The following is a 24,809-nucleotide window of genomic DNA, read 5'->3' on the forward strand; positions in this document are numbered from 1 at the left end:
TGGGAGTCTTGCCAGCCCACTCTCCCTCTGAAGGGGGGAGCTCGCTTCCTTTCTTCACACCAATTTCTCCTTCCCCGGTCTGTCCACTGGGTTCGTAGTACTTGCATCTGAGGATGGCCTTAGTCAGGGGGTCGGCGCCGACTAGTTCGGATCCGAGTGGATCTTGGAGCTGGAGCCTGGGTGTCAGATCCGAGGGCGTGGAACTTTTTCCATCGGCTCTGACATTGAGGGGCTAAGTTCCCCCTTTGGAGCTCCGTCCACTTCGGGCCCGGCTCCGATTCTCGCGTCGGATCTGGGGAGAGCGGTTTCCTTAATGGTGCCCCAGGAGGCTCGTTCTCCCTCAGCGTTTGACATGGTAGAAAGGGTTCTCTCCACTGGATCGAGACCCTTGACTATTTCCTCGCACTCCGCCCTGACTCCCTCGGCTCTGTCTACGAATCCCATCATTTTACCAGAGGGACAGCCCATGCTCCAGGAGCTGCAGATGGTTCCCCCTGAGGAACAAGTGGCTTGCGAGTTCCCCCTGGAGAGTCCCACCAGTGATGTACCTCACAAGTATACATGTAGGAGGAGGCACTTGGACTCGCCCGAGTCCCTCATCGAGGACACGGATTTGGATGATGGGGACGGTTTCCCCAGATCACCTCCTGAGAATGTCTCCTTTGGAGACATCATGGAACTCCTATGCCAGTGAGGAGGTTGGTCCACCCCAAAACCTTCTGATGAATCTGTGTTCCTGGAGGCTTTAGGCATGGGCCCATCTACTTCTTGGGTATCCCCTCCCACAGATCTCCTGGTGGACCTGGTCACCTCACGGGCCTGGAAGGAGCCGGACACCATGGAACTAATACCGCAATGTCCAGACAAGATCTTGAGTCCACCCTTAGATAGATCAGTGTGGAGCAAGGGCTCCCCTGTAGACGCTATGGTGGTAGCAGCAGACACTAAAAAGAAACTAGCTCAGGAGAGTTCCTCAGTTCATCCCCTCGACCGAGAGTCGTGGATGATGGACCACTTAGGGAAGTGGGTTTATGCATCAGCAACCTTTTCCATCAGGCCGCTGAACTACCTGGCACAAGTGAATAGACTACAGTGAGATCTGGTCAAGGAACTGGCTGAGTCTCACCTAAAGTCCATATTGCAGGAGGACAGAGACACATTCTCCATGAGGACGGCCACTTTAAAAGCAGTTTCCAATTCATCCGTGCGACTCCTTTCACGTGCTACTGAAGGAGCAGCTAGGGCATCTGGGTCCAGCGTGTCCATGAGGTGCAACTCCTGGCTCAGATTATGGCAGTTTTCAGAATATTTCAAGGCGTCTTTTGCCGATGCCCCATATGGGCAGGATAGACGCCAGCCCAGCGGTAGAGGGGGTCTGAGGAATTTTGGGTCTCGAGAACCATTCTTGGACAGGCTCGGACAGCAACCCTGAGGGGCTGCCCAACTGCTCTACTCTGGAGGCAGTTGGGGTCGATTGTTTTTGCATCTGGTGGCATGGGAGGCCATAACATCAGACCACTGGGTGCTTCAGATCATATCCAGAGGATACTCATTCCCTTTTGTGGTTCCTTCCAAAGCTACCAAACACCTCCCGGACATACTACCCATAGAAAGGGAGGCAGCAGCACTGGAAATATCCAAGCTGCTAGAGAAACGAGCCATTGAACCCATCCCTCCAGATCAGTCCGGATCAGGCATCTACTCCAGGTTCTTTTTAGTGCCAAAGAAAATGGGGGATTTAACGCCCATTCTGGACCTATCTACCCTGAGCCTGTCAGTTGCCAAAAAAAAATTCTGGATGGCCACATTACAGTGCATCATGCCGTACCTGCAAGAGAGCGACTGGATGTTCTCGTTAGACCTCCAGTATGCCTAATATCAGATAAAGATGCACAGAAGCACCAGGAGGTTCCTCCGCTTCCGGCTAGGAGTCAATCATTACCAATTTCGAACCGTACCCTTTGGTCTCACCACAACCCCCAGGGTGTTCATCAAAGTGATGGCAGTAGTAGCGGCTCACCTGAGGCTTCAGGGGATTTAGGTCTACCCGTACCTGGATGATTGGCTCCTCACTGCTCCCGCCAGGCATCTACTTTGTCAAACCAGGGATTATTTATTAAAGCTTGCACTTCACTTGGGGATGACAATCAACACATCCAAATCTCTTCTAAATCCTGTCCAGATGATAGACTACATTGAGGCATGGATAGACACTACAGTGCAAAATCTTCCTCACCATGGAGAGAGTTCAGAACCTGAGAGTGCATGTTTCCCTGATCTACCATTCTCATCTTCCTTGGGCGGAATCGGTTTTGAGGGCCCTAGGTTCTAGCAGTGACCATTATGCTTCTTCTGTGCACATGGCTACACATGCGAGTACTACAGTGGACTCTAGCAGTGCAATGGTCCCTGTTGGATTTTCCATTATTATATCCGATACACCTCAGTCGAGTCTGCAGGTCGTCCCTTCTTTGGTGGATGTACTCTCCAGAAATCTTGGAGAGACGACCTTTTGTCCCAGCCCCTGTCCAAGCCACAGTGACCACAGATGCCTCCCAACTTGGGTGGGGGGGGGGGGTGTTGTTTGGGCAGGACAGTCCAAGACCTGTGGTTTCCTGTCGAGACCAGCTTGCATATAAACATTTTGGAGATGAGGGCAGTCCTTTTAGCATTGCAGGCCCTTCATGCCTTTCTTCCTCTGGGAACCATTGCAATTCAATCAGACATGTCAGTGGTCTGGTATGTCAATAAACAGGGAGGGGCCAGATCTTACCCCTTTGTTGCAAGGTCAGGAGAGTTTAGGAATAGACAATCTCCACCAGTCACTTTCTCATAGCAATGCACATTCTGGGAGAGTCCAACATCCTAATGGACAGGTTAAGTCGGACTATACTGATGCCTTATGAGTGGTCTCTGAATCATTTAGTAACACAGCAAATCTTTCTGGAGTGGGGTCAGCCTTGCTGCGATCTCTTTGCATCTCCTTCCAACGCGAAGTACAGCAAGTTCTTCACTCTGAACCCTCAACCGGGGAGTGCCCCAGAGATGCTCTAGTCCATGCTTGGCCTCCCGGTCTTCTGTATGCTTACCCTCCAGCACCTCTTATTCCAAGGTTTCTACAGAAAGCTTGTCAGTTGGGGAGCAAAGTGATCCTCATTGCCCCGTTTTGGCCTCGCTAGGTATGGTTTCTTTTCCTTTGGTCTCATCTTCTGGCTCCACCTTGGGTCTTGGATCCCATTCAGGATCTTATTTCACACCCTTTGAGGGTTCCACATCCAAGCCTGGACAGCTTGAAGCTCCTCACGGCTTGGCTGCCCCAGTTCCCCTGATTGCTAGGACTCCTGGATTATCCTCTTCAGTCAGGTCTATTCTGGTGGCAGCTCATAAGTCTTTCACCAGGAAGATTTACCACAGCAAATGGAAATGTTTTTCTTTTTGGGCTTCTCAAAGGAGTTTAGACCCTTTAACGGCTCCTGTTTTTGCCATTCTCATCTTCCTAGCAAATATTTTTCAACAAGGAGCAAAGTCTTCTACTACCAAAGTTCAATTAGCTGCCATCTCTCATTTCCAGTTGGGTGGGAATTCTGCTTCTCTGGCCTCTTCCAGACTGTGCAAAGCCTTTATTAAAGGTACTTTCGTACTACGCCCCCGGTCAAGGATCCTGTTTCCTCATGGGACCTTACTGTGGTTCTTCAAGCTTTGATCGCTCCATCATTTCAATGTGCAGCAACCACAGATCTTTGAAAAACAGCATTTCTAGTCACTATCACCTCTGCTAAAAGGGTTTCAGAACTGCAAGTGTTGTCTATTAAAGTTCCATATATGATTTTCCATAAGGATAGGGTTTCCCTTCGGACCAATCCTTCCTTTCTTCCCAAGGTTGGATTACAAATTAACATCAGTCAGACTATTAACTTACCTGTTTTTTTTCCAAATTTTGCTAACAAAATGGAATACAGACTCCACTTGTTGGATGTTCATAGACAGTTACTATTTTATTTACACAGGACCTTTCGTAAATCTGATCAATTGTTTGTGTCCTTCTCTAAACCCTTTTTGGGTAAACCTATCTTTAAGGTCACTATCGCTAGGTGGATTTCCTTGTGCATCCTTCAGGTCTATAAAGGTTTGTCTCCTCCGGGTCAGGTGAAAGCTCATTCCACTAGGTCAATGGCTACTTCTGTGGGCTTTTGGTCTAGAGTCTCATTGGATGATATTTGTTCTGCAGCTACTTGGTTCTAATCTCATACCTTTATCTCTCACTGCAAATTGGATTTGACTTCTAGAAGGAGAGCTTCCTTTGGTACTGCGGTGCTCTGGAATATCCTTCCATGAGGGCCACCCAGGAGTTTAGTAGCTGGGAACTCTGTCCCACAGGTTGAAGACCAAATGAAGTAAATTACTTCAGATAAAGAAGTTATGTACTCACCATAACGTTCCATCTGAGTAGTTCTACTTCATTTGTCTTCAACCGTCCCTCCCTCCTTCCCCCTGGTCTTATCATATGGACAGCCTGTTTGGCTGCAGTTTTAGTACATAAGTTGTTCTTATAGGTCGGGTTCTCAGTATAAGTGGCAGCAAATTTGATCTGGGGGTTGGAAGGTAGTGGAGGTATATTATGGGTAAGGGGAGGAGATTGGGGCTTGGAGCAGATACTAGTGAACTTGCCGGCTCAGATCCGATACGGATCTGGTACCCACAGGTTGAAGACAAATGAAGTAGAACTACTCAGATGAAACGTTATAATGAGTACATAACTTCTTTTTTATTATTATTTTAAGTTACAAAGGTTATCATATGTATGCCATATGGGTACACACATGCACCAGGTTGGGAAGAGTGACATTATAACCCCTACCTTTCTAGTCTTATACACTATAGCTCACGGTACTTATTGCACACACCACGGCTTATGTCTGATGTTAGACTGTCAGCCAGTAGTCTTGAGGTGGATGACATCAGCAGGCCTTGTATAGGAGGGCAGTTTGGAAGCTGGCAGCTAGTTACAGGGCCAAAAAGTGCATAACCATTACAGGTAGATAGCCCATGAAGGCATGTCCATTGTGTTGCAGGGGGCTACACACACACACACACACACACACACACACACACACACACACACACACACACACACACACACACACACACACACACACCAAGTCGGTTGCAGTGAGATTAGCACCCCTACCTATCTAGTGTTATACACTATAGCTCACAGTACCTATCACATGTGCCATGGCCTATGTCTGATATTAGACTGTCAGCTGGCGGTCGTGAGGTGGATGACATCAGCAGGCATTGTAGAGGAGGGAAGTTTGATAGCTGGCAGCTAGTTACAGGGCCAGTGCATAACCATTAAAAGATTAGTATTATTCTGTTTTATCCACTGTCTTTTCAAGCTGTTGCTAGCATGATTATTAGGTTGAATAAAAAGCTGTATGAAATATAAAGGGTTAATCTAGAATATTATAAATGCTGAAAAATAAAATGTAGTATATGTGCTGGCGAACATATAATAGCTTAAATAGATTTTGGCATCCATGTGAAGGAGTAGAAACAAAGTCTGTAAGAATAGCCATGTAGATGGCAGCTGCAAGGACATCCATGAAGTAAAGCTGAAACTTCAAGCAAGGTAAAGATGAAACACAGATAAGCGCTGAAACACTGCGTTTCAGATAACTGAGTTTCCTTGGACCACTGAGCTTAAAGAAAGGACAAATCATAAATTAGAAGAACAAAGAAAGAACTGTTTTACATCAGACTCTGGAAAAATACCAGATGTAAATGTAACTATGCATAAACAGACTTTGGGAATTTGCTATAGAGCGCTGAGAGCATATGTGTTGCATGTTTGTAGAACCAAAAGTTAAATGTGACAGAAATGTCATACTAACTAAAGCAGTTTACTGAAGCAGTTTGCCGTGAATTTATTTTACTTAGTACAAGCCAGTATTTAAAAATAGCTGTTCATACTAAGAGTTAATATACTGTGATGTGCTTCCATGCAAAATATACATATATATATATATATATATATATATATATATATATATATATATATATATATGGCCATGTGTGGCTGATTGCAGTTAGATAGGCAAACCTGTGGCCAGGGACATTGTGCCCTGTCCGACAACATTATACATTACATCACCTGCTCACCTGTGTCTGTCTTCATGGTGACATCCAGCAGGCACAGGGGTTTATAGGTGAGTGGATTATGTGCTGTTGCATTCTTAGTTTGGTTCCTTTGAGCAACTGTATGGATGTGTGAGTGCAGATTTACTCACCATTATTAGGGCATGTGAGACAGTACATACATCCACACATATATATGTGTATAACATGGATGTCTCTATAACTGTAGCTGTGTGTGTCTATGATATGTATATGTGTTATGTAGATACATGTGGAGAATCTATGTATCATTGTACTATATATAGCTATATATATATATATTGGTATATATCTATTTGACAGTACATAGTGATAGATATACTAATCATGTGAGAGACAGATATTAACAGATGGATATGTATGCATATATTCTGTATGTACAGACATATTTACACATAGGAGGTCATTTTGATGGAGGCAACAGAATTGTTCTCATTTTAATTAAGTGTAGGAGCATGTCCAGTGGGACTGTCAGTACTTACAAGGTAACTCCAGGCCAGACCTACCTGTACTCCAGACTGGGAGTTTGTTACAGACATTGCCAGCTGCACCTGTTCTGCAGTACTGGCTTCCCCTCAAATTATCCATGGCATTCCCCAGCTGTCTGCTGTGCTTAATATCTGGCTGAGGTTCATAAAGTTACTCCAAACACAGGCTGACAGTCCGCATTCCTCTCAACTGTACAGATTTTCACAGAATGGCCAGAATTTTGCCTCATATTTCTGGTCTGTTCCTCATACATTTGTGGTGTTCTGGTAAATTATTGTATATTGAAGTTAATGAATAATACTAACTATATACAAACATTTGAGTGTCAGACTTTATATCCTTCAGATATTATGTAATAATGCAACTCAATTTCATACTAGCAAGTTTCTAGGTTAATCGGAACAATCTGTACTGTCTGTGTGTATTTTTGGGCCTTTGTCCCCCCATTCTTTCTAGCTTTGTCCAGATTTCTTCCACTAACAGATTGAGAGGTATGACAGTCTGTGGAAACACCAGCATACTAATACCTCACATGCAAAAGCTGTGCCTACTTCCAGATTTGAACCACCAATACCATTACCATTACTAACACCCCTAGCCCACTGAGCCACACAGGCTGCCAGACAGAGATGTTTCCTTCATCACACAATAAACAACATACATATGTACTTTTTACCCTGCATTATGTGAGACATACACTGTGTGATCAAGTTCTGTGTCACAGCCCTGAGATTGCCTGGTTTGCTGATGTACCATTACTGACTTAACTGTAACAACAGTTGTATGGGAACACTGATGTGTTGGGGTGGGGGAAGAACAGCACATGATCTGCTGGCATAGATAGTAGTGCAAATATCATGTGACCCCACTGTTTGACATCACCCTTGACTGCTGTAGTGAATATTCCAACCATGAGGCCTAGTGAATATTATGGAACACATACTACTGGGCTGGGTATCTGTAGTCCCATGTGGATGTTGCAGTTGTCCAAATAGCCCGTTATATTCCCTTGCATACATGCAGTAGGTCCATACATATGATACCATATTATTGTCCTCCTTACAAATGGTGTGTAGGTGAGTGGCTTACCTTGCGAATGCAGCAGTTGACAAAACTGTAGTTCAGGGCTGACTCTGTCTTATGCATGCAGTACACAGCCAATACATGGTTAGGTGCAGGTAGTGTGGGTTACCTAGCTTTGTGTTTAATATATGTATGTGAGTTGGAGTAAGGTGTCAGTCCCCAGGGCCCTAGGTTGCCAGGGCATGTGCTATGCGTTGTCTCTTAGCCAAAGCCAGAGCATACGGAACATGCCTATGTCTGCCTACAGGGACATCATCAGGGTTTTCCTCCTCCAAGTCCTCCTGTGAGTGTGGCTTTGGTGACCTAGGCACTGGTGGGGGGGGGGCTGTGTATCCCTTCCCTTTATTGATCCTGATGCAGCTGTTTCTACAGGATCATATTGTGTAGCATGGCACATACTGTGAATATCTGAGCAGATGTGCCTGGAGAGTACTGCAGGGCTCTACCGGATATATCAAGGCACCGGAACCATCACTTCAGAAGCCTAAGTACACATTCTATGATGTTCCTAGTTTGTGCGTGTACCTCTTTATGGCATTCTTCCATGGGTATGTGTGCATTTCTGATGGGCGTCATCATCCACGGTTCCAGTGCATAGCCGGCATCCTCCAGTAAATGGCCATGTGGGATGTCCCCTCTAGCAAACATGTGGTACAGCAGTGATGCATGCCAGATGTGGGAGTTGTGATAACTGCCAGGGCTACCAACACACACATTCATGATAATGCCCTGGGCATTGCACATGACCTGACAGTTGATGGAGTGGTACCACTTGCAGTTGACATAGATTCTACTCTCCTCACCGGGTGGTGCTTTGATGTGTACATGAGTCAATCTATGGCACCCGGTACCTTGGGGTAGTGTGCTACATGGTAGAAGTGTTGGATATTGCTGGCCCTCACCTCAGGGATGAGGGGAAAATAAATGTGCTCACTGGCATGTGGTAGCATGGTATCGAGGAACTGGTGGTGTACCTTGGATGCTGATGCCTGTGAGACATCCATCATGTCCTCAGTTGGTCTTTGGAAAGTACCTGTAGCCAGTATCCTAATGGCAACACATACCTTTGTTTCCACTGGGATGGGTTCTGCTTTGTTAGCTCTGGGCCTGAGTTGAGGGTGGCAGGGTTCAGTGAGTTCTTGTAGTATGTCCCTGTTCACCTTGCAGCACTCTACAATCTCCAGTTCATATAGCTTCTTGAAGTTTACCCTGAGCTTGAACACTCTTCTCCTTCTCAGTCTAGGCCTACTGTCAGCAGCGGCAGCACTTACTTCAGCATCTAGCAAATACAGATGTAGCAGACCTGCAGCAGCCCCTAGCATTCCTTCAGTTAAAATTCCCAAGTCTGTATTCCAATGGTGCAGAGTATGGAGGAAAATCAGATTGTAGGGTGTGTGCATACTTTATAGTGCTCTGTTGTAGGTGCTGACTGTGTGATTGGCTAACTATGATGCATTGCACCTGCCTAGTACATCATTAACATCATTTAATGCCCTAGTTTAAGTTAAACAGGGGTCATAACTAATTGATATATCATTGGCTTGCAGATACACTCAGCACTGTGGTGCGCCACACAAACACATGCCCCGTACATAAGCAAAGCTTAGCAAATAGTGTACACACCCCCGACTTCCTTGCTCAGCATAGCAGCACACCATGAAAACATGTGGAAATAAGTGCCCCAAAGGTAAACAAAGCTTTGCATCAGTGTACACCCCCCCCCCCCAGCTCAGTACAGCGGTGCACTGCACAAACAAGAGCAGCTGACCTCAAATCAGCTTACAAGTCATTGGACACACCCTCCCTTGATGTCAGCTACCTTCTGTGTGAACATCAACACGACTCTGTGCCAACATGAAGGGGATATGCAAGACACGAATAGCCATTTGTGCTATTCAGGAACTCCACCTCATTTGCATAGGGATCTGTGCTCACAGCCTGGAAACTACTCGGTTCAAAGCTCTACCTCGTTAGCAACAGCACCAGTGCACTATTGTAGGTACTCCACACAGGGTCCGATAATATATTTCTGTCACATAATATTACTTTTGGTTTTTCCACTTTTTTTAATTAATTTTTTTATTTTTATAAAGCATGTTTGCGCACTGTGGCTCACTGCACAAACATGCACAGATTACAGAAATAAATAAAATTATTTTAACTTATTTCTCATACTTTTGCAGACACCTGGTGGATAGCTTTGCTCATATCTGTATGTGCTATACCATTCTGTCCATCTACCTACATTTTTACAGTCCTTGTTGTACACTACGAATGCTGACACTGGTTCTGCAGGACTGCATATCTGCTTGATGGATCACTTAACTCATTTGCATGGAATTCACCTGCTTTTGTGGTGATCTGCATGCCACAAGTATTTCCGTGTTGGCATGTGCATGCACAACGCCCAGCTGTGTTTACTGAATCTAAGTCCTGATTACTTTAATATAAGCAATGTGCCACAATGCCTACACAGTGAAAAAGAATGTGTAGGCTTTATTAAATCCCCCCCTTAATTTTTTCCTCAAATCCAAAAAAGCAATGTTGGGATGTCTCTGCAATATTATAGCTTTTACACATCCTTTTTTCTATCATTTTATTTTTCATTAGCAGTTGGTCTACCAATAAACACCAGAGAAAATCATTAGCTTCAAAAAGATTCAAATCTATTCATCATTTTCCTTTTTGCTGTCTTATATTCACTCTCTTCCCCCATTTCCCGAAGGATCAACATAGTAGTGTTAGTTCATTATTTTATACTATTCTTTCCATTTCTACTTAATGTATCTCATCTTTCTATGTCTTTATTTTTCTTTCACAGTCTTTCTCTTCCAAACTTTTAGTTTATCTTTCCCTTTTCTTACACACCACCTCATCCACATATCTGCACTATTGTCTTTGCAGACACTTTTTTTACACCCAAACAGATTTATAGATGTTAAAAAAAAACAGATTTATTAAATTTATGCCCACTTCTATTTTGCATTATGAACTTTCCCTCTTTTAGATTCATTGTTGCTCCCCCCCCCCCAAAAAAAAAGAACACTTTCCATGCAACTTGGAACTATTATTACTCAAAACAAACAAAACATACTGGAGGGATAGGTTCCTGACCCAGAGACTCCCCAGACTCTGCAATAGACTGCCCATACATGTCAAGCAGAATGCCTCTTTGCCCCTCTTCAAAAGGAACTTTAACGATTGGATGGGAGAAAGGAAATTCACCCCGGGGATCATGTCAGTCACCCTGCTAGACAGGGTTCCAGGGAAGTACGTAGTGTGGGAAGAAATAGCCAGGGGAATTGTTATGGCTAGGCTTGTATAGGCCCTAGGGCCGATAGCCTAGTAACAGCCTATGAACATATTAGATATGCTTCCTAAAATGTATGTTTTTAGCATATATAAACCACTACCTATTAGCCTACACATTTCTTTTACAGCTTCTCTGCATTGTTCTATTAGTTTGTTCCTTCCCAAACTTGACAGAACACCATTCTCACTTCTAGCAAAATAAATTCCTGCTATTCTTTTCACTTCTGTGAAACTCCCAATGTTTGGACTTGTATAACTGTATCCCTACTCCACCCAGAATTTGTTCTGTTCTGAAAATTATCTTTTTCATTCAGTGCTTCTTGGCTACTAAAACTCATCTGCAATAAGTTAACATTACTGGAACCTTTATTCATTCCTTAATCTGCCATCTACCATCCTCTAATTCTGATCTACATGTCTGTATAACAACTTTCATCACATACAACCACATGCTCAGTGGTCAACCCTGCTTTATCCCTCTTCCCTGTCTTTTATCCTACCCATCCATTTACCATCACAGGCACTCAACAATTTTCATAAACTGTTCTCACTATCTTTCTTATTTTCCCTTCAGCTTTATATTATTTTAAAATATTTAGCCTTTCCCCATGATCAGTTCTATCAAATGCTTTATCCACATCGCACACCGTTACCTTTCCTTCTCCTTCACTCTTAGTTATACACTCGGCTACCTATTTTACAATCATTAACATTTCATTTACTCTTTTCCCTTTAATCTCATGCACCCTTTCATCCAGTCCTTCTTTCATAACACCCATCATGTTTTTCTGAATAATCTTTATACATAGTTTATAGTCAGTATTTCCCAACATTATTGGTTTCCAGTGTTTGTTTCCTTTCCTCTTTTTTCTGTATAAATGTTATAACTTATTTCTAAATCTCCTTATTTTATTCCCTACTGTATCCATTCATTCAATATTCCCATAAAAATATACTTTTCATTATTTGGCATTTATTTAGAAAAAAGAAACTGCACCCTAATCCATCTAGATCTGGTGCCATTTCTTCTTGTCCTTGTATTATAGTATCCTCTAGCTCAGACATGTCCAACCGCGACCCGCGGTCCGCATGCAGCCCTCAGAGCTCTTCCATGTGGCCATGACCTCCAACTACAACATCAATGTATGCATGCCGCAAAACACTTTTTTGGTGTGTTTTGCCTGTGACCTGTAACTCTAATGTCGGTGTGCGCATGCACCAAAGCACCCTTCTAGTTTTGATTTTTTTTTCGCCAAAGAAGGATCTGTGTGTTTGGGCCATTATTTTATGCCAAAGAATCAGTGTGTGTGTGTTCTCGCTGGAGGGACTCGTGTATGAATTTACCGCTGTTGCCTTTGAAAGTGACAGACCTTACCTATGTTAATTGGTAAGTATAGAATGAGTGAGTGTATGTATGAAAGCAGAATGTTTGTGTGTGTGTGTGTGTGTGTGTGTGTGTGTGTGTGTGTGTGTGTGTGTGTGTGTGTGTGTGTGTGTGTGTGTGTGCATGCATGACAGAGAGACACATGCACAGAGGCTAACGACGATCAATCTACCTACTAAACACAAATAAGTTAGCTCACAAATATATCATACATTAAAAGGGTTCCTATTAGATGACCGAAGATGCATTCTTTCAAATGCGTCTTGGTCGAACTTGAAAAGACGAAACGGCAAAATGACAAAGCAGCATATACGCAAATTCTTTCCCTGGGAAAGAAATCGCTTGGCCGCGTCCATTACTTTGCCATTTTCTTCATTGTAGTACAATCTCGGAGATGGTATATTTAAGTATGGGGGATAGGGGCATGTTATGTTTTAAGTGGTTTTATTTATTTATTTTTTGGAACAGCGATTTTTTTTTCCCTTGGAAAAATAATTGCTGTTCTAACCATTCGAGTTTGTAAGCTTTCGCTTACATGGAGTCAATATATCATCATTCGCTTTTCTAAGTGTTCGATGATCTAATATGGACCCCATTAAAAGTACACTTTCATTAAATTGTGGCTTTCCTGACAGAGAGAGTGTTGTATTGAATATGAAATCATACCTCTCAACTGTATGGATTTTCAAAGAATGCCTAGATTTTTGCCTCATCTTCCAATTCTTTTGCTTAGGAAATAAAAGTAGTCATCCAAGGTAATGCAGTTCCAAGGAGCAAGAATGAGATAACAGCTTAGGGTTAATGGGTCAGTAGTGGATTGACTTTGTAGGACTTCGCATATAAAGTTATATTGTTTTTTTTTCTGACAAACAAAATAGCACACAGTACTGTTTTGTCATTGGTAGGTTCTAAAGAGTGGCAGATTGGACAACAATAAGCAAAGCTTTGGTGGATCATCAATACTGGCAGATCAGGTGGACATAATGTCATTTTTTAAGTGTTGGGGGTTTTAAGTGTGTATGTGTTGGGAGGGCTACAACAGTAGATGATTATTAAAGAGAGACCCCCAGCATTTACTAAACTTCTGTCTAAGACTAGATTAGTCTTACAAGGAAACGCCAGTCTAAGAGTATGATGGCAGCGCGCCATGCATATTAATGAGGGTGCGCTGCCTCAACTCTAAAGCTTGCAAGGAGCATGGACGAGTGTAGGGGGTGTGTCGGACTGCCAAACAGTCCAAAAATCCACCCCCCTGCACTGACAAAACCCAAGAAATGTCGAGTTACATGAGCGAATCCACTCACATGTGTACATTGTATCACTACACTCCCCCATATGTTAAACCTCGTACAAATTTAAAAATTAAAATAAATTTATTTATTTTTTCTTTTATTTCCAATATAGCTGCCCGTATTTGCTCGGGATTGCGGGATTGCCCATTGCTTAGCTACAGTTAGCAACTTAGACACCGAAGAGGATAATAATAAAAAAAATATGCAAAGTAAGCAAAATAGCGATAGCGTAGTTGTTAGAGCCTTCGCATAAAGAGGAAGCTTTCCTGGTTCGAGTCCCACTACTGCATGTTCCATTTTCTGTTAGAAATCTGTATACAAAAATATTTCCTGACATTTATCATGAATAAGTTTTGCAAAAAGCATTCAAATGTTATATGTAGTAGTGAACAAATTTTATATTTATATATATATATATATATATATATATATATATATAAAGGTGAAATGGTTATGCATTCTGAAGCATGAGTAACTTATTTTAAGCAATATAAAGCACTGCTAAGCACATTAGCAGTATTTAGCATATTTAAAACCAATTGCTCGTAGCTGAGCACCGCGTTAAGTGCAATGTCTTTGCGCGTAGCTGTGCCAACCAGTGCAACTACAACGTATTTGCGTGTAGCTGCGCACCATGCTAACCAGAGCAATGTCAAGCAACATTGGGCAACATCGAGCAATGTTGGGCAAAGTCGGGCAAAGTTGAACAAAGTCGGCTAAACACGGCCACACATCCTTTACTGTACCTTAACCATTTAGGTCTGGCCAGTAGGAAAATAAAAAGCAGTGACAGGGCTCAAACTCAGGATACTGTGCGCTATAGTCACAGTACATAACCACTAAGCCATGACAGCATTTCATAGCTATGCACTTTCAACAGCCACATATCTATCAAAGGAATATTAAACATTGCCAGCATCAGCTAAGCAGGTGTGCCTACAGCTGAGTTTTTTTCAAAACTGGCCAATCACAAATAAGTGCAGGAAATGAGGCATATTTAAGCTCCACAGGTGGGATTACTTGCCATAACTGGTTGTAGCTCTCTTCTGCAGTCAGCATGGCCGGTGTTGGAGAAGGCATTCGATTTCGAGCTCAATGCTGGGGCATTGAGGAGACCAAAGTAATGGTTTGGCTCCTTATCCACAATCATGAGGAAAAACTCCTGCGGGGCCAGTATCAGGGCATCCAGTATAAAACGGAGGCCTGGAACAGTCTTGCTCATGATCTCACCAGTGCCACTGGCGTTCCTCGGACTGTTGAGCAGGTCAGGCACCATTTTTCTGACCTGAAGCGATGTAAGGAGGATCAACTGGACCAGTGGATACAGGAGTCCCATGTGATGCCTAATGCCCCAGTACTGAGTAAGTAGCCATTGTATTAAGTAGTTAAGAATTGCTATGCTTGTCTATAGTATGGATAGGTATGTCTCAATATCACTGTATTTACTTCACAGCTGCAGGTGTCCGGGCTATGAATCAGCAAGCCCATGAAGATAGTTTGCAAAGGCTGCATCATCAGGCAGGTTAGTAATTATTCTGCATGTACTTCAAAAAGTGTTTTAACCCAATAAATAAAGGTGTAATAATCCTTTCATAAATGTATAAATCCTGGAGTGCGTCTGTGTCATTTTCTTTGATATGTTGTTGTACTGTTGCATTTTACAAATAGTACTGTTGTATTAAGCAGTGTTAACCCACACTTGGGTAGGCCCATATAACGTGGATGAAGGGAGTGCCAGTAGCTTTTATGCATATTTACAGCCCTCAACTGTTGGTTCATGCCCAGCATGTACAGGTTAATCCGGCACATGAGTAGCTTGGTATTGTGATCCCCAGAAATGTCAGCGTGCTGCCAGAAATGTAGGGAGCTGTTAACATATAACTGATACTTTCACCTGAACATATCTAGATAATTATATGAAAGTCGAGCTGTCAGTGGACCATCTTAGCAGTACTGTGTGTGAGCAACTCTCAAAATATGTAGCAGTAACATCTGCTTCTTGGACAGTTTGTATGTAAGATACAGCTCATGTATATAATGATCTAGCAAAATCCAATTGCACAATATAAGGACATTGGGTAGTGTAATAATACATGTAAGGGACATATAACTGCAGTTAATAGGAATGTAGTGAAAACTAGAAGGATATATAAGTTGTTAATTGAGCTATCCTTTTCCACCTTACTGTATGTGCATAAAAAATGCAATTCCAGACCTCAATTGGTATGTCTAATCTCAAAACATTTGTTGGGACATATGTCCTATTGGTTTATAAATATTTGCATTTATTTCTATGCATGTGCCCTGTTAAAATACCACAATATTGGTGGCCTGTTGCCATCAATTCAACCTGCATGCTGTTGTAATGTCCACTATTGTTCTATATATGCATGTGTTATGCTTGCTTTTCAACTGTTGAAAATCTGGTGTGTTGGGTTAATGGGAATACCTCTGCATGCTGTTATAACTAATTGCATGCTGTTATAACTAATTGGGAATGCTGTTGACTGTTACTAACCCATATCTTTATTAAATCCTCCAAAACAGAGTTCGTATGGGAAAGCCGGTCCCGGCGGACTCACCTGTCCCACCTCAGCTGGCCATGGCACCTGGCACCAGCAGGTCTGGTGCCCAGCCTGGGACCTCCTCCTCCGTTGGCCCTGTGCCACCTTCGGGTGGAAGCGCTGCAGGGGATGGGGCTCAGCCCCCCCCCGTGCAAGCGTGGGTGGAGGAGGGCCGACTATCACCCTTCCAATGGTCCGGGCTGTGGTGCGTAGAGAGATTGAACTTTCTGTTGCAGAACCTCTATGCCAGCTTGAGGCACGAGTGGCGCAACTCCCGGGTTAGCCTGCCCCTCCTACACAGTCCCCAGCACAGCCACCCTCTGGGCTGTGAAGGTGCAGTGATGACTGCCCATGGGTGGGGACCTCAGTCCCACTGTTTCCATCTGTGGGCTCATGGGCTTGCGATTTCCAAACATCCCTCCCCGTCAAAGGTGTTCACCCACCACATGTCATATACCATCCCTGTATGTGTCTTGTTTATCTTGTCTACCACCCCAAACTACCTCCCTAAATATACCTACTTTCCCTACCCCACATTTCACTCTCACCTGGAAAAAAAGGGGGGCAATCTGCTCCAAAAAAAAATGACACCCCATACATAGCTGCCCATTTTGCACAAGTCCACTGGACACATAAAATGTAATTTAATTGGCATTACAACATACTTTGTTGTCCTCACCCCTCTCTCAGGGGTTGAAGGCTTCATATCTACCTCCAAATTTATTCCATATGCACAGCTGTTGCTGTTAAAGAAATGGACAGCTATGGACCTTCCCTACACCCATCCTGCACATCCCGAGCTACTTTCCATACTATCTTTCCCTCTTTGTGCCCCTTTTTCGCCACTTTCCTATCTCCCAATTTTTCTTTTCTTTCAAAGAAATGAGCTCGGGGGTTAGCGGGAGTAAGCACTATTACGCAGTAGTTAGCGGGTTTGCGCGAGTGTGCGCTTGTTTACGCTTAGCTAAGCATTGCTAAGCATCGCGAAAACCCGCTTACAACTGCTTAAAAGTGCCTTAGTCACTCTGTATGTGAGGGCCCTTGTTCTGCTCAGGAGCAAAATAAAACACCTCTGTCAGTCTTGAACCCCGGATCCTGTACACACTACACAACATGAAATACTACTACAGCCACAGTAGATATACAAGCTGGTGCTGAAATAAATATATCATGCATCAGAATGAGTAAATGTTAATGAAAAATAGGAATGCCATACCACACTACTTGTTCTGTGGATCTTTACCAACAGTTGTTGTGGGATTATATTACATGACTGTGATAAGAGAAGCAGCCATTCTAGCAGGAAATAATGTTACACCATCACTTTACAACCCACACAGTATCACAGCAGGACAAACACTGGCATAACTGTTTAGGGCAGAGGCCATACCTCCCAACTGTCCCTAATTTTCAGGGGTGTCCCTGATTTTGACACAAATTTTAGCTCTGTCCCTCTGAATCCCTCCTAAAACTACTGACTTTGGCCAGAAAGGTGGTGAATTACACTCAGTGAATAATGACAATAATTAAGAGTTAGACACTTCTTTTACTTCAGAAAAGGTGCATTAATTCATATGCTCTGATTCTCTCAATGTTTCAACTTAATGGCACTAACATTTTAAAGGTGCCCCTGAGTTTTTCTTTACTTTTCCCTGAGTCTGTTCAAATATGTACCAGAGTGTTTGAGAGGTCTGGCAGAGGCAGAAACACAGAGGTATATCAGCCTTTCTGCTGTCGCACACTGTGCAAATAGCTTTGGAAGGAGTTTAAGCTTACCCTTATGCAGGAATACAACACTGAAATACAAATGGATGTAGCCATGTACTGGTAGCAACCAACTGTAACAATGCCATTGCACTATTGCTAAAAAGACCTGTGTAGTGCACAAACAAAAAATAACAGGCTATTCTCTGGTTATCATGAGGATAGGTGCACAGTCAGGAGTTACGCAGACAGACTACTTGCCTTGATAAACTAACATGTACACAGCAACCCTGTAAGTCCAGCAAGATAAAATCCACACAATAATACTTACACTGTTTGTACTTCTGCACCCCTACCCAAATGTAGAATATAACTGTGTGCAGGGTCTACCAAGGATGTAGGTAAGCATACTCACAGTACTGACGTGTCCAGTTTTTCTGAGCAGCTTGTGCTAATGTCAGCACTAAAAAAGCGCAAACTGTTTAGAACTGAGTAAATGAATATTCACAGTATAGCAGTTCACAAACAATTATTGTGCCAAAGGAATACATCTCAATAACTAGCTTTGTATGGCAGTTAATTGTAAAAGTTGAAAAAGTACATCTTTCCATGTGTCTTGGGGTAGCATTTTGAGGGGTGAGTACATTTCTACACTGACAAGTGGGTACTGGAAGCAGCAACATTAGGTCTGAGTACAAAATGTAAATCTCTGGCTACATCCCTGGCTTCTGATATAAGAACTATACCAACCTTCTGTCTTAAACAATGATGTCCACAGCAAACAAGGATGATCTCCCATCTTGGAAAGCTGAAAGGGCCACGCCTACCCAGGTTAGCAATTTATAGTACTGGGTTGCTATGACAGTGATTACTGCAATTACTACACAGCAGGCTGCATGCAATTAGCAAGTGGTGGCCACTAATTGGTGCAGAGGCCATCACATGCTCATGTGCAAATACCTACAAAAGCAGGCTGCAATCTCTGCCAACAAACTCAATCACTCTACTGCAGAGACTGACAGAGAGAGAGAAGGAGAGAGACAGAGAAAAGAAAAAATAAATATTACCAAATCATACAAAGGAAAGGTATGTGACACATATGTATTTACTGGCATGTAGTAGATGTTATTGAAGAATAGTCTACATAATGTGAACCATTCATATGTGGCAGCAGTACTTATTTATGCACGGATGTTCTGCTTAACTACTGCTATGGACAATACAGTGTGTACCTGTGGGCAGTGGGACATACCTGTGAAATGTGTAGCTCGGCATTAAATGTCAAAGATCTGATCCATGTTATCTGTGTTCTGTACAGTAGTGTGGCCAATGGCTGTTGGGATTAGCGCTGACATTATATAAACATGGGTGTGACAGAACAACACATGCATGATAGTCGTATTAAAGTGTAGCTTAGCATTGGCAACTGCTGTAGCAGTCTAGTATGCTTATCTAGCATTTGTAGCCATATATACCCCCCCAATGTTAGTGTGCGTTCATATGTGACACCTGTTTGTGTTGCAGCAAGGCCCAACAGTTCAGCTGTGAGGTCCAGGGACATACAACAGTGTGGACCTTGTGTGTGTATGCCACACACAAATACGAGAAATATATATGTGTCATATATATTCACATCTGTATATGTGCATAGAGCAGGGGGCATATTGCAACTGTTTGCGAAGGGTGGAGATATATATGTAGGTGAAGGTTAGTATGCGCATATTTGTATGTAGGTTTTAATGTGTGACAAACAAGACAGCATACAGTGCTGGTATATGACATGTGGTGGTTAAACACTGTGGGTGGTTTGTTCAGTTTGCAATGTTGAAGTCAGTGACGCCTGCTAAAGCTACCTAGGCTGTGAACACCTTCAATGCATTTATCCTAAGACTGTACGATTTTATTACATTACTGTATACCTCACATCCTTTGTATAATTGATATTCTCACTATGAAAGGTGAAATGTATATGTGCCTACATATATATGTATATGTACACCAATGGATGTGTATATATATATATATATATATATATATATATATATATATATGTGTGTTATATATATATATATATATATATATATATATATATATATATAGATATATATATATATATAGATATATAGTTATATATACTCATACATGCCTACATCTACTTGTTGCAATAGATTCTCTGCACTGTTAACTGGCTGTGATGGTCAGTGTGTTTGTGAATACATCAAATATATGCATCTGTGAGATAGCTTAGTGGGAAACTGTTTCTGTCATGGTATTATGGGTCCTTGCTTTGATCCTAGCAAAAGCTGTGTATTCTGTTGCTAGGCAGAAAAAGTGCTATTGCATATAGTGTGATTAGGTCCCTTGGTTTTAACTAGGCTGTGTCATTGGAGGCTAAAGCACTACATCTATGATTATTGATTGGTACTGATGTTGAATCCAAATCCTGTGTGTACTGTAGTACTACTTGAAGCTCTGGACCTGTACAGCAAAGTATGGTGCATGTCCACATTGCTTGCATCCACTGTTTTTTGTGGTCCCTGTATTTATCATAGGTTACATTTCTCAAGATTAAGGTTGTGTAAGTACTGATACACAGTACTGTATAGTACACACTGAAAGCTTATCTGGGTTGTCATACCTTTGTGTCCTGTAATTATGTCTGATGTGTGTGGGTATTTCTGTAACATGTCTTTTGACATATGTGTGGTAAAACATATAACTGCGTATCTAGCAACATTCATAGTCTACTACAACAGTATGCAACCTATATTCCCAATTGTGCACATATTTTGGGCACGGGTTTGCCATTAACAAGTTGTGTGGTATAATAGTAATAGATTTACTGGAACTTACACTCATTGTGATGGATGGTGTATTTCTTTACACATCAGCTTCATGTATATTTGCTGTGGCTAGGTGGTGCATCGTGTTGCATACAGTGTGCCAGGTACTCTTGTATAGTCTTATATAGTGATTTTATTTTGTTGCTGTGCAGAACATGGTTCATTAGATTGAGAGTGAGCCAGGCACTTCCAAGCAGTTGTGGGGTGATCAGTGATGTGTCAGTTAAAGTGTTTCACTTTCGGTTAGCTAATAGGTTGCTATATATGGCAGTTCAGTGATATCTGTACTGTATAATGTTAAATGTGCCATATGACTTGCTCAGACATATTTTCATATTTATGTCTTCCAGGGATCATGGCACATCACAGGAACCCCAGTTACAGTAGTGCTGACGTAATTACTACCAGTATGATTCAGCACTACAGTCTCATTTTCTCACGAACCAGCCAGGACCAGCAGGAGCATACTGCAATGTGGCAAGATGTTGTCCGCAGGGTAAATGAAGTAGGCCTGCATAACTGGACATATGAGCAGGTACGCCACCACTGCAGTGATCTTCTCAGACATGTCCGTCAGTGTGCTGCTGATGTGCGGAGACAACAGTTTGCAACAGGAGGTGGTGTTAATATCCACCCCCCCCCCCACACACACACCAGAATGGAGGAGCTGCTCCTGAGCCTGGTGGCACCTGCCCAACAACAACAGCAGCAGACATACACCATGATGGAGGTTGGAGCCACCCAGCAAGCACACATGGAGCATGTAGGTAACATGGCATATCTGTAGACTACTGTTATCTGTATTGGTAGATCATGCATATATGAGATGTGGAGTGTGTCATTAAAAGATGTGGAGCCTGTTGTTGTGCAATACTGATCATTTGGAACATAATCTGTAGCCGTGTGAATGTAAACTGTTGTTGTACTGTAAGATTGCAAACACACTATTGCAATGCATCAGTTGTGGCCACTGACAAAACTGTCTCATCTATATGTAGGTCCCTCGGGGTGACATCAAGGCAGTGGACATATGCTGGTGAGTGTGTTCTACATTTATTATTGTAAATAAAAAGTGCGTGTCATAGTTAAGGTGTAGGCCATGTACACATGTAACACAACTACCCATAATGCATGCTGTGCATGTTTGGTGTAAGACCACGCACATCTCACTAATGTGATTAGCTGCCTCAAACACATGCAATACCCAGACCATCTCATACAAATGTGGCTAGACTGTCATGTCCATTGGATAGGCACAGTTGATACTCAACATGCACATAACATACACATTTATGTCATACACAGAGCATTTTAACATGCTACACATAAAGGATTCCCAAACCCTCTGTAAAGGCACACTCCAGTATCCAAAATCACATCCACACATTACACATAATATACCTGAGGGTTAGAGGTCTATCATGGGGCATTTAAACACTCTGCAACACACTACACATTCATGTCAGGGAATGCTCCTTATTGGCCTCCTTACAAACTCATGTAACAACTGGTTGTGAAATGGTGACTGTAGCCAAGGTAGTACAGTTCCGGTACAGCATGAGTAGTGCTGGTTTGGGAAACATTTGTAGCCTTGACTGACCACATGATGCTTCATGATGATGGCCTATGGTACTGTACCCCATCCAGTTATTGTAACCACAGTACTACACATAGCTTTCATTGTTATACACCTTAATGTTGCGTGTGCACACATATGCACCTCTAAACAATATGCATACCAATCACCATTTGCACAACTGACACATATATGTCTTGTGATGCTATTGAGTGGCTAGGTCATATGACACACATTGGGTATGTGCAGTGTTTAAATATGCAGTTGTGTTTTAGCATGCCATGTCATGGATGACACTGGCATGTCCCCAATATGATCTACACTCACCATAAGTACTATACATTGGGTATGTGGCTGAATGGTATTCCATCAATTATCCATGCACCACTGATGATGTTGTGTGAATACTCATCATGTATGTGCTAAAAATGTGTCTACAATTATTTGCTAAAGACACAGAGGCTGTAATCAGCATTTGATACCTATCTGACACACAGATACACATCCAGCCGTGGTATGTACACCTGTTTGTTATGGTGCACAGTACATTACAGAGTTTTGAATACCTGCACAGCAATGTTGTGTCCATGTATGCATTGGGTTCCAGGGGGTGGCCCATCACCTAATAACAAAACACATGCATCAAAGCCATGTATACTGTTAGTGACAAGGACTGTCTACACTTGCATTGCATGCTGTTGAGCAACACATGTCCTGCATGCTGACATGTGTGATATGACTGTTTTGCTTGTGATACTGTACCCCACCATCACCTGCTGTTGTGTATGTTCTGAGATTGCTGGTGTTGTGTGTGTGTCTGCTTTAGGGAGGAGTGTATTTTTGTATGTGTGCATGTGCGTATGTAGTCTGACATCATGTTCAGGTCTTAAAGTGTGATTCCTGTTTTCCTCTCACAGGTGCCGAGGTGGGGATGTCACTGAGACAGACAGTGATCATGAGTATAGGTGTGTTGAGGCACAGGCAGGTTTGTCAGGGCCTGTTGTTGCGCCACTAATTGACAGTGCACAAGTCTCCACCCCATCCATGCACACAGTCATACTGCCTCTACATCCATCATCACCATTGCCCTTAGCTGAGGGACAGTGTACGGTTAGCACTGGCCAGGACAGTGTGGTATCTATGGCACATGTATCAGGACACAGCAGCCATAGCCAGATGTCTGGAACGGTACCACATAGGCAGATGCCCAGGGGTTCTCGTCAGAGCACTGCTGGTCATCATGTCTCTGGCAGACGTGCCACACCTCTTTTTACCACATGCATGTTCCAGGCTGTCATGGTGACACAGACGCGAATGGAGCGGTACACCAGACAGGCACTTAGGCACATAGGGCTCATAACACCTCTGTAAATGACAGTATCCGTGACCTAGCAGGTGCCATACGTAATTACACAGAGGTCATTGATAGACGTTGGGGTGAGACATTGGATGTTCTCCACAATCTCATGTCCATGTGTCAGGACAGAGCTGGACGGTTGAGACGTGGACGTATGCCACCATCAGTGGCTGGAGGTCGCCGTGGACATCCAACAAGTCATAGCCGCTCTCGTAGTGCCAGTACCAGCCCCAGCTATGTTGGGGGAGCTGTCCATAGACCGTCCTAGAAGACAACATGCACGTGGCTCTGGCCAGTCCCAGCAGGGACCTGGATCCAGTGGACATATGTCAACCTCTTTGGATAGTACCCAGTCTGGATTAGTACCTAATACAGTCTGTAGCACCCCTGCAAGGCACTGGTTCTGTTTCCGTGGCCAGAGACGGTGATCTGTAAAGCCTGACAGGTACAGTCTGTAGCTGTCTCACAAATCCCCGTATATGGCAGCCACATGGTGGAACTTTGTGCATGCAGACATACACACATAAACCAGAAACCTAGGGCAAACACATACCCGCATACATTACATCAACATTGGCCCATAACAGTACTCATGGCCCTCACACACACACATGTCGATTGTATGGCTCAGTGTAGGCGTCTGGCAAACCAACAACACACCTTGTGCATATGATGAAGCCTGTGCCACCTCCTGTCATCTGTAACATTGATGCAGGAACGGGCTAACATGGCGCTGATGTACAGGGTGACTTTAATAAAACATAGCAATGGTTGAATGTGTAGCATGTTGTCCGCAGTAAAGTGTAATGATATCCTTGAAGGTGTAGCTGAGCAGGTATGATGCATTAAAGCTGTAATTAGCAATGTTGTATTGTTTCCACCAGTGTTTTGTTTGCCCATGTGCCACTTGGCTGATGTGTGTAGTTGTGTCAGCATGTGTTATACAGTGGACAGTAAGTGTGGGGTGTATGCAGCACAGGTCTGCAGGTGTACATTTGTGAACATGGTGGAGGTGCACTGGCTGCATG

Source organism: Protopterus annectens, chromosome 5.part0 (assembly GCF_019279795.1).
Source record: "Protopterus annectens isolate FY-2018-M chromosome 5.part0, PAN1.0, whole genome shotgun sequence".
In the NCBI taxonomy this organism is placed as follows: domain Eukaryota; kingdom Metazoa; phylum Chordata; order Ceratodontiformes; family Protopteridae; genus Protopterus; species Protopterus annectens.